The sequence below is a fragment of the Pseudochaenichthys georgianus genome, chromosome 19, assembly GCF_902827115.2.
Source record: "Pseudochaenichthys georgianus chromosome 19, fPseGeo1.2, whole genome shotgun sequence".
Lineage (NCBI taxonomy): Eukaryota > Metazoa > Chordata > Actinopteri > Perciformes > Channichthyidae > Pseudochaenichthys > Pseudochaenichthys georgianus.
This window is the reverse complement of record NC_047521.1, coordinates 12,659,864-12,666,561: the sequence shown is the minus strand read 5'-3', so window position 1 is coordinate 12,666,561 and position 6,698 is coordinate 12,659,864. Positions and strand designations below refer to the sequence as shown.

Here is a 6,698-nt window from a genome sequence, read left to right as displayed (position 1 = left end):
CATGTGACAACCAACCACTGGTTTACTTCATTTAGGATTCATCTGGGTTTTTTTCAAAGTTGGAGGGACAAATTGGTGGCTTTAGTGTGTGAAATTGTACAGTTCTGCATTGGACCTCCAGGTTGTAAAGTGATTTACTGGTATAGGTCGGATCATTCTGCATGCAGTAACGTAGTTGCCTGAATAATAATAAGTAACTGTCAAGCTTGTTTCTCTTCTCTCCTTTGATCTTAGAGATACATTTTAAGTATGCACACAGTGCGACATTAAAACACTTGGAAGACCGCTGGTTGCTCTGGCTACCATTTTTCTGCTCTATTTTTCAAAAGAAGTAGCAAAAGAAAACATAATTGCAGGCTGAAATTCAACTCTCTGGTTGTGTCAGTCTACTCCATCTTTCACCAGTAGTTTTCCATTCACCTGTCTCACCTGTTAACCACACCCACGTTTTTTCCCCCTGTCTTTCTTTTCTGCACCCATTAGCTTTACTGCCAGTATTTAAACCCTCACCAGACACACACCCGTTGCCAGATCGTACTTTGCCTTCATGCTAGTCTTTCACGCGTTTGTCATCAGATTGCCTACCCGGTTCCGACCCTGCCTGTCCCCGACCTGCCTGCTCTGCCTGATCCCTGATCCTGCCTGTCCTTGGACTATCCTGCCTTGCCTGCTGTCTGACCCTGCCTGTACCTACGCTGACCGCCTCGCCTGCTCCCTGACCCTCTGCCCGGCCATGACTCACCTTCTGCCCGCTGTCCTCCGGTTCGTTTGCCTGCATCATCCGGTATTCCTCTGCTCTGGTATTATTACCAATAAAGTACATTAACAATACTACGTGGTTTCTCGAGTGCTGCAATTGGATCCTTCATATGATTGTGACAGGTTGTGTTGTTATGAAATGCGGGTACTTAAACCAAGTAAAAGTAGAATAGCTTTGAATATTGGAAATATCCAATAGCTGCTATGCTAATGTATAGAACTACCTTATTTTTTGTTGATTCTACCACATTAATGCCCTGCAGATGGATTTATGTTTTATTTTGGTAATGTTTATGGACTGGGTCTACTGGTATGGAAAGGATGCAGCTTTTTGTTTATCATTTTCTAAAAGCAATTCAAAAACAAAAGGTTCAGATTTATCTGACTGCTTGTGGTAATAGATTAAAAGTAGTTGCTAGAGTTGTATAAACAATTGAGGGAATGATACATTGAGATGCAGCCAAAGACATTGTGGGATCATTGCAAGATTCACACATCTAGAAATAAATAGTCTCATCCATATCTCCCCTTCCTGCGATGGTGACATTACACATATTGTGGGTTAACGAAGACGTTTATTGATATGTAAGATTGATTCCAAGCCCTTTAAGTAACGCTTGACCTTTCCAACAACATGTTGTCTGTCACCACATCAGATGGCAAAGGCAGGTAGCCACTGACATGCCTGTTTCCGTGCTGCAACAACGCTCCTCAAAGATTGCCGTTTGTCCCCATTCATCTCACACACTGCTCCCACTTTAGTATATTGGCATTTCTGAGGTGCTTGGCGGTAATTGTCAGCCACACGGCGGCTCCTCGTTTGTTTCACTGACATTTTGCCTTTGGTTGATTGTGTATTTAACAGGGGAAGGAAAGCAAAATTAATTGGAGAGAGGCCTAATCTGTCTGCTTGAAATGTCACCCCTGTATTGTGATGCCGACACTGACACTGTGGCACACAAGAGGCAGCAACAGAAGGGAGGAATGCAGTGAAAGGGAACAGGAAAAAGAAAACGGAAAAGAGGGAGATAGAAGAGTAATACATCAGTCTCTGAAATCAATAGTGCTCAAAGACTTAATTCTTGTCCCTGTGGGTTTTAACCTCAACCTTACGCTACAAAGATTAAAAAATACCAAACATTAATGTTCTGGGGTCTTTAGTGGCGTCTCTGAGCTCAGATGAATAAAACACTCTTTATCAGGCGCTGCTCTGCTGCTTCAGAACAAGGATTTGTTGTTCTACTCTGGTTGTTCTGTAATACATCATCTCTACAGCAGTATTCAGGTTTTCATGCAAGGCATAAGTAAGCATGTACGGGATAATAAAAGCATTATCATTCAGCAATCCGCAGTTTCTAGCCAAACTCTATACAATGGGTCATTTTCAAAATGTCAACGCCGACCCCAGGGAGCCTCCAGAAATCCTTTTATTCCCACATTTCCAAACTTGCTTTCCTGCTAGCTAATCTATGACAAGATTATACATTATAGGGTAGGCAAAGCTGCCAAAGCCAAAAACGTAAGTGAGACAAGAAGATGTTTTGAATTACACCCAAAGTTTTTTTGTTTTACCTTTTTTGTTGTACCAGGAAAATGATTTATAATCAGGCTATATAAATGAAATATTTCAGTGCGTTACTTTGTGCGTCAAATCTATAAAACAGAGATAAAACCAAAACAAACGTAATAGCAATGTTCCAGTTACTGCTACTATGTTAGCTACTTTTACATTCATGGTTAGCAATTGAAAAACATTTAGAGGCAGGAACAGGAGTTATAAGTCTAAAATGAACAGAAACTAAAACTCTGGTATATTTTAACCTGGATAATATTATTATAGTTTTGCTCATTCAGATTAAAAAGTCGGGCTAGCTTTGCCATAAACCTCATTGTAGGGATTCAGGAAGCACGACTCAGGCTAGACGATGTATATTAGGGCAAGCATCACAAGCATTCAGATGTCTGCACGTCCAACAAAGGTAAACACTTTTCATTTCATTTCATCGTTTATTTGAATAGGGACAATGCACATTAATGAACACTTAAGACAAATAATGCTTCAAGTGTAAATACGCCGGATTTGAGCTTTGAGCTAATTTCCATCCGTAGTCCCTAACATACAACATATAAGAACATGACATTTATAAACATAGCAACACATAAATACATGATATGCAAAAAGAGCATGAGCAGCATACACAAGTATTACACATGGCAGTACACACACTATTCCCCTCCAATGTGATCAAGTTACAGTATGTAATGATGTTGTTGCACCCCAACAATTCCTTTTTCAAATTCAAAGGGAGATCCTGGGGAATGTATCTCCCCCCCCCCCCCCTTTAAGGTCAGACAAAGATGTCTTTCCCCTGCATCTGATATGGAATGAAAGATATGTGTGCTCGTTCTTAAACAGGAACTCAGATCCCATAGCATGCTTCTAATATCTCTGTACTGATTTGAGCAGCATATTTCTTTCAAGTTTCGAGGCACAAGAACTCTCTTCCCATCACTTACTGTAATATGTCTCCACACAATGGCATTATCCCCTGCTGTCCACCCACACACTGTCTCTCCGGACAGCCTGTGAGACACACACTTCTATACAAGCCTTGACACCTTAGATCCGCTGCTGGCACTCATATGTAGGGTGAACAAATGTCTCCTGTGATTTGGGTCATTCTGGATTTTGATGCAGTTTCCCCTCAATGTATATAATGAGAACAGACACATACAGTACAGAGGTAGCAATGTTGTGTTTTTCTTGTGGATTACAGATTTTCTTTTTGTAATACATTCTTCGTAGCTTGCTTATTGTGCCAAGCAACTTTCTCTAAGTGACCTCCGACGAGGGCGTTGACAGCAGAGAATGTCATGTCGTTGCATCATGCTCGTCAAAGGATTTTAATTAATTGCAGGTCTTTATTGACTGGCATTGAAATTAAACACTTTTTGTTCTTGTTGTTACTGGAAGCTTTATTCAAAGTGTTGCATTTGTTCAGATGTGTCACTGTTTTCTCACCAAAACCCTCTCACTCATATTGTAAGAGAGAGAGACTGTAGCATAAACAGAATAACTTTTGTATCCATCATATTAGTTTTTATATTTTATTGCAATTTTCGTACCTAAAAATATAAATAAAGACATCTGATTTGACTAAATATAGATCCATCAGAAATGATCAATCAAACATACTCATTCATTCACTCATTCCTTCATAATGACTTTCTAAGTTGTTCTAAACACAGACAGTGATCATGTGAAATGAATACCTTGTGGATAAAGAATTAAAAACACAACTGTTAGCAGATCATAAGAAAACCATGTGGCATCACTCATAAAGGGTGATAGTGGTGATGATGATGATCCGGGAGAAGCAGGTTATGAAGCCCAAGGTTAGGTCCTGTAATTGGAAATAAAAAGGACAAAACAATAATGAATAATAGTAAAGATTATCTCCAGTGTGGAAGAATTGAATGTACATTTAAAAATGGATAAAAAGACAAATTATACTTTTTAAATGTCAGGGTTATATGTTTCTTGTACCACAGATTCATATTAATTTCAGCAGCAAATCAGCTTGTCGGACATCAGAATATTTTTGATCATGACATGGCAGTTATAAAAGGTTTTATGTGAGGTTGACACTTACATATGAATATGCGGAGGCACATGCCACACATGGCGACGACGCTGGAGATCTGAAGGCATCTGCCGCACTCTCCACTCATCAGACAGTTCCTTGTCTTCAGGCAGCACGTGGGACACTTCCTCCCGGAGCTTTTAGTCTCTGTCTCCTCGTATTTCGGAGGCTGAGTCTGCCTCGTGTCGCCGCTCTTATCACCCCAATCCAAGTCCTCATCTTGAAATGTTCCCATGATGCTTGTTTTATTTTTTTTCAACAAAAGGCAAGTGGAGTACAATAGCGTGAGGACCGATGGATCAGAGCTGTGGAGACAATGGCAGGGATGTATTATCGTACGTGTGCCACAGCTTCACTACAGCTGAACTCTCACAGGGGATAATGTGAAGCATAATGTGTCGACTCCCACTCTCAGGCTTCACAAAACAGGCTTTGTTTACAATAACAACAACAACAACAACTGTCCAAAATGTCATATGCTGTAATTTATGTTCTGTTCGTTTGGACTTGGCAGCTCTGAGTGTAACAGTGAACGCTACAGTATGACTCAAGCTTTGTTCATTGCACTTACTAGGCGGTGTATTTGTTTTCACCTCCCTCTTACTTTGTTTTTAGGAATCTAGGCAACTACGCAGGTAACATTCCTGAATTCAACACTTCCTTAAAATGTAGAGGAACATACAACAACACACACTCTAGCTCTACTAGACTGCACCCTACTGAATCTGTGTATCTTTACGTACATACAATGATCTTTATATACATAAAGATACACAGATTATCAGGTTTGACCTAGCCATAATGGTTGTTTCAAATGATTTCTTTCAAATCTTGAATCTTTTACAATATATACATAATGAAAAGTCCTTTTTAGCAATAAAGAGCAGAACAAATGAAAAGCATAACTGTTCCCTTTCATTAGATTAGAATCCTCTCCCAAAAGAGTGAATCATTAACACTGCAGCCTAAACTTAAGTCCCTATGAACACTTTATTGAGTGAAGTCACATTGATTTGACAGATTAACAATTCTTCCGCACTGATGATCATTTATCGGGCCAGGAGTTGAGGCCCCCTGTTTTAACTGTCGGATACAATTGCTCCCCACAGACATTATCAGATATTAAGTGATAACCCTGATGGTGAAATAACGTCTTATCTGTGCCATCCGATGGCTCCCCATTTATTACCACTGACAGCAAATTAGATTGCTGGCATCTGGAGGGTATACTGGCGCTTTGAGTGCACCTTTCCATCTCATTCTGCTTTCAAAACTCCATTGGTTTTCCATCATTAGTAATGAAATTCCATCAGCCTCCTCGGCCATGAAAGCGACTTGGAAAGGAAGTGAGAGACGGCCATTAAGAGTAGAGAAAACAAGCCTTACCTTTTGCTTTCAGAGTCGCCTCTCTGTCGGGTCGAATCTTTTCTTTTTTGTAGAGCAGACTTTTGTTAGAGCAGAGCACTGAACACCTTAACCCTAACAGAGACTCACAGGCTGTGTATGGTGAACAGGGTGTCAGCCTCAGATCACCTGAGCAGGACAGGTGTGTTTTCAGGTAGAACTGGTTCTAGCGCCCTGCCCAGAAGGATTGTAATTACATAAACAAGCCATGTCCCTTTAAAGGTGACTAAGAGGCCCCACCTACATACAATTCAATATGTTTACAATTCCAGATTCTCCCATTATTTTTCAAAGGTTTACTTTTAGTATTTACATTATCATATATCTTAAAGGGGCCCTATCATGCTAATTTGTGTGTTGTGCCTCTACTGTGACATGTTTACATGCTTTAATGTTCGAAAAGGTCTTGCTTTTTCTCATACTGCCTGTGCTGCAGTACCTCTTTTCACCCTCTGTCTGAAACCAGAGCCCAGTCTGCTCTGATTTGTTAGCTTGCCATCTCTGTTGTGATTGGTCAACTGCTAAGAGATGTCCCGCCTCTTAGCCTATCATCTACAATGTGTTGCAGCGTTAGCCAAAGGAAGTGCAAGTTTCAAATTGTTGTGTCATGTATGTTATGGAAGTAAACAAACGAGTACATTTTAGGCGTTTCAGCTAGGGGGGGATGTGCTGGTGAGACACCCATGCATGAATTGTACATTTATGATAATTATTATTTAAATTATGATCATTTCATAAACACTTAAAATATACAGTTTTCATTTTTAAATCAAAATATTTAAATCTGTGTATGAATATTTTTTACATTTGTGTGATTAATAGTATTATGTTGATTTACATAAAGATGGATACACAGACAGAACTGGTTTGTGAAGTAAAATGTCAATATTT

General features: G+C 39.8%; 1 long non-coding RNA gene across 1 annotated transcript; it reads right to left on the bottom strand.

Moving 5' to 3' along the window:
* Positions 1 to 3,620: 3,620 nt before the first annotated feature.
* On the bottom strand, positions 3,621 to 5,935 carry LOC117465218 (uncharacterized). Its single transcript, XR_004554154.1, has 3 exons — positions 5,790 to 5,935; positions 4,413 to 4,708; positions 3,621 to 4,163 (listed from the first exon to the last, which is right to left on the bottom strand). It is a non-coding gene; the product is annotated as an uncharacterized lncRNA (long non-coding RNA).
* Between the last annotated feature and the right edge of the window lie 763 nt (positions 5,936 to 6,698).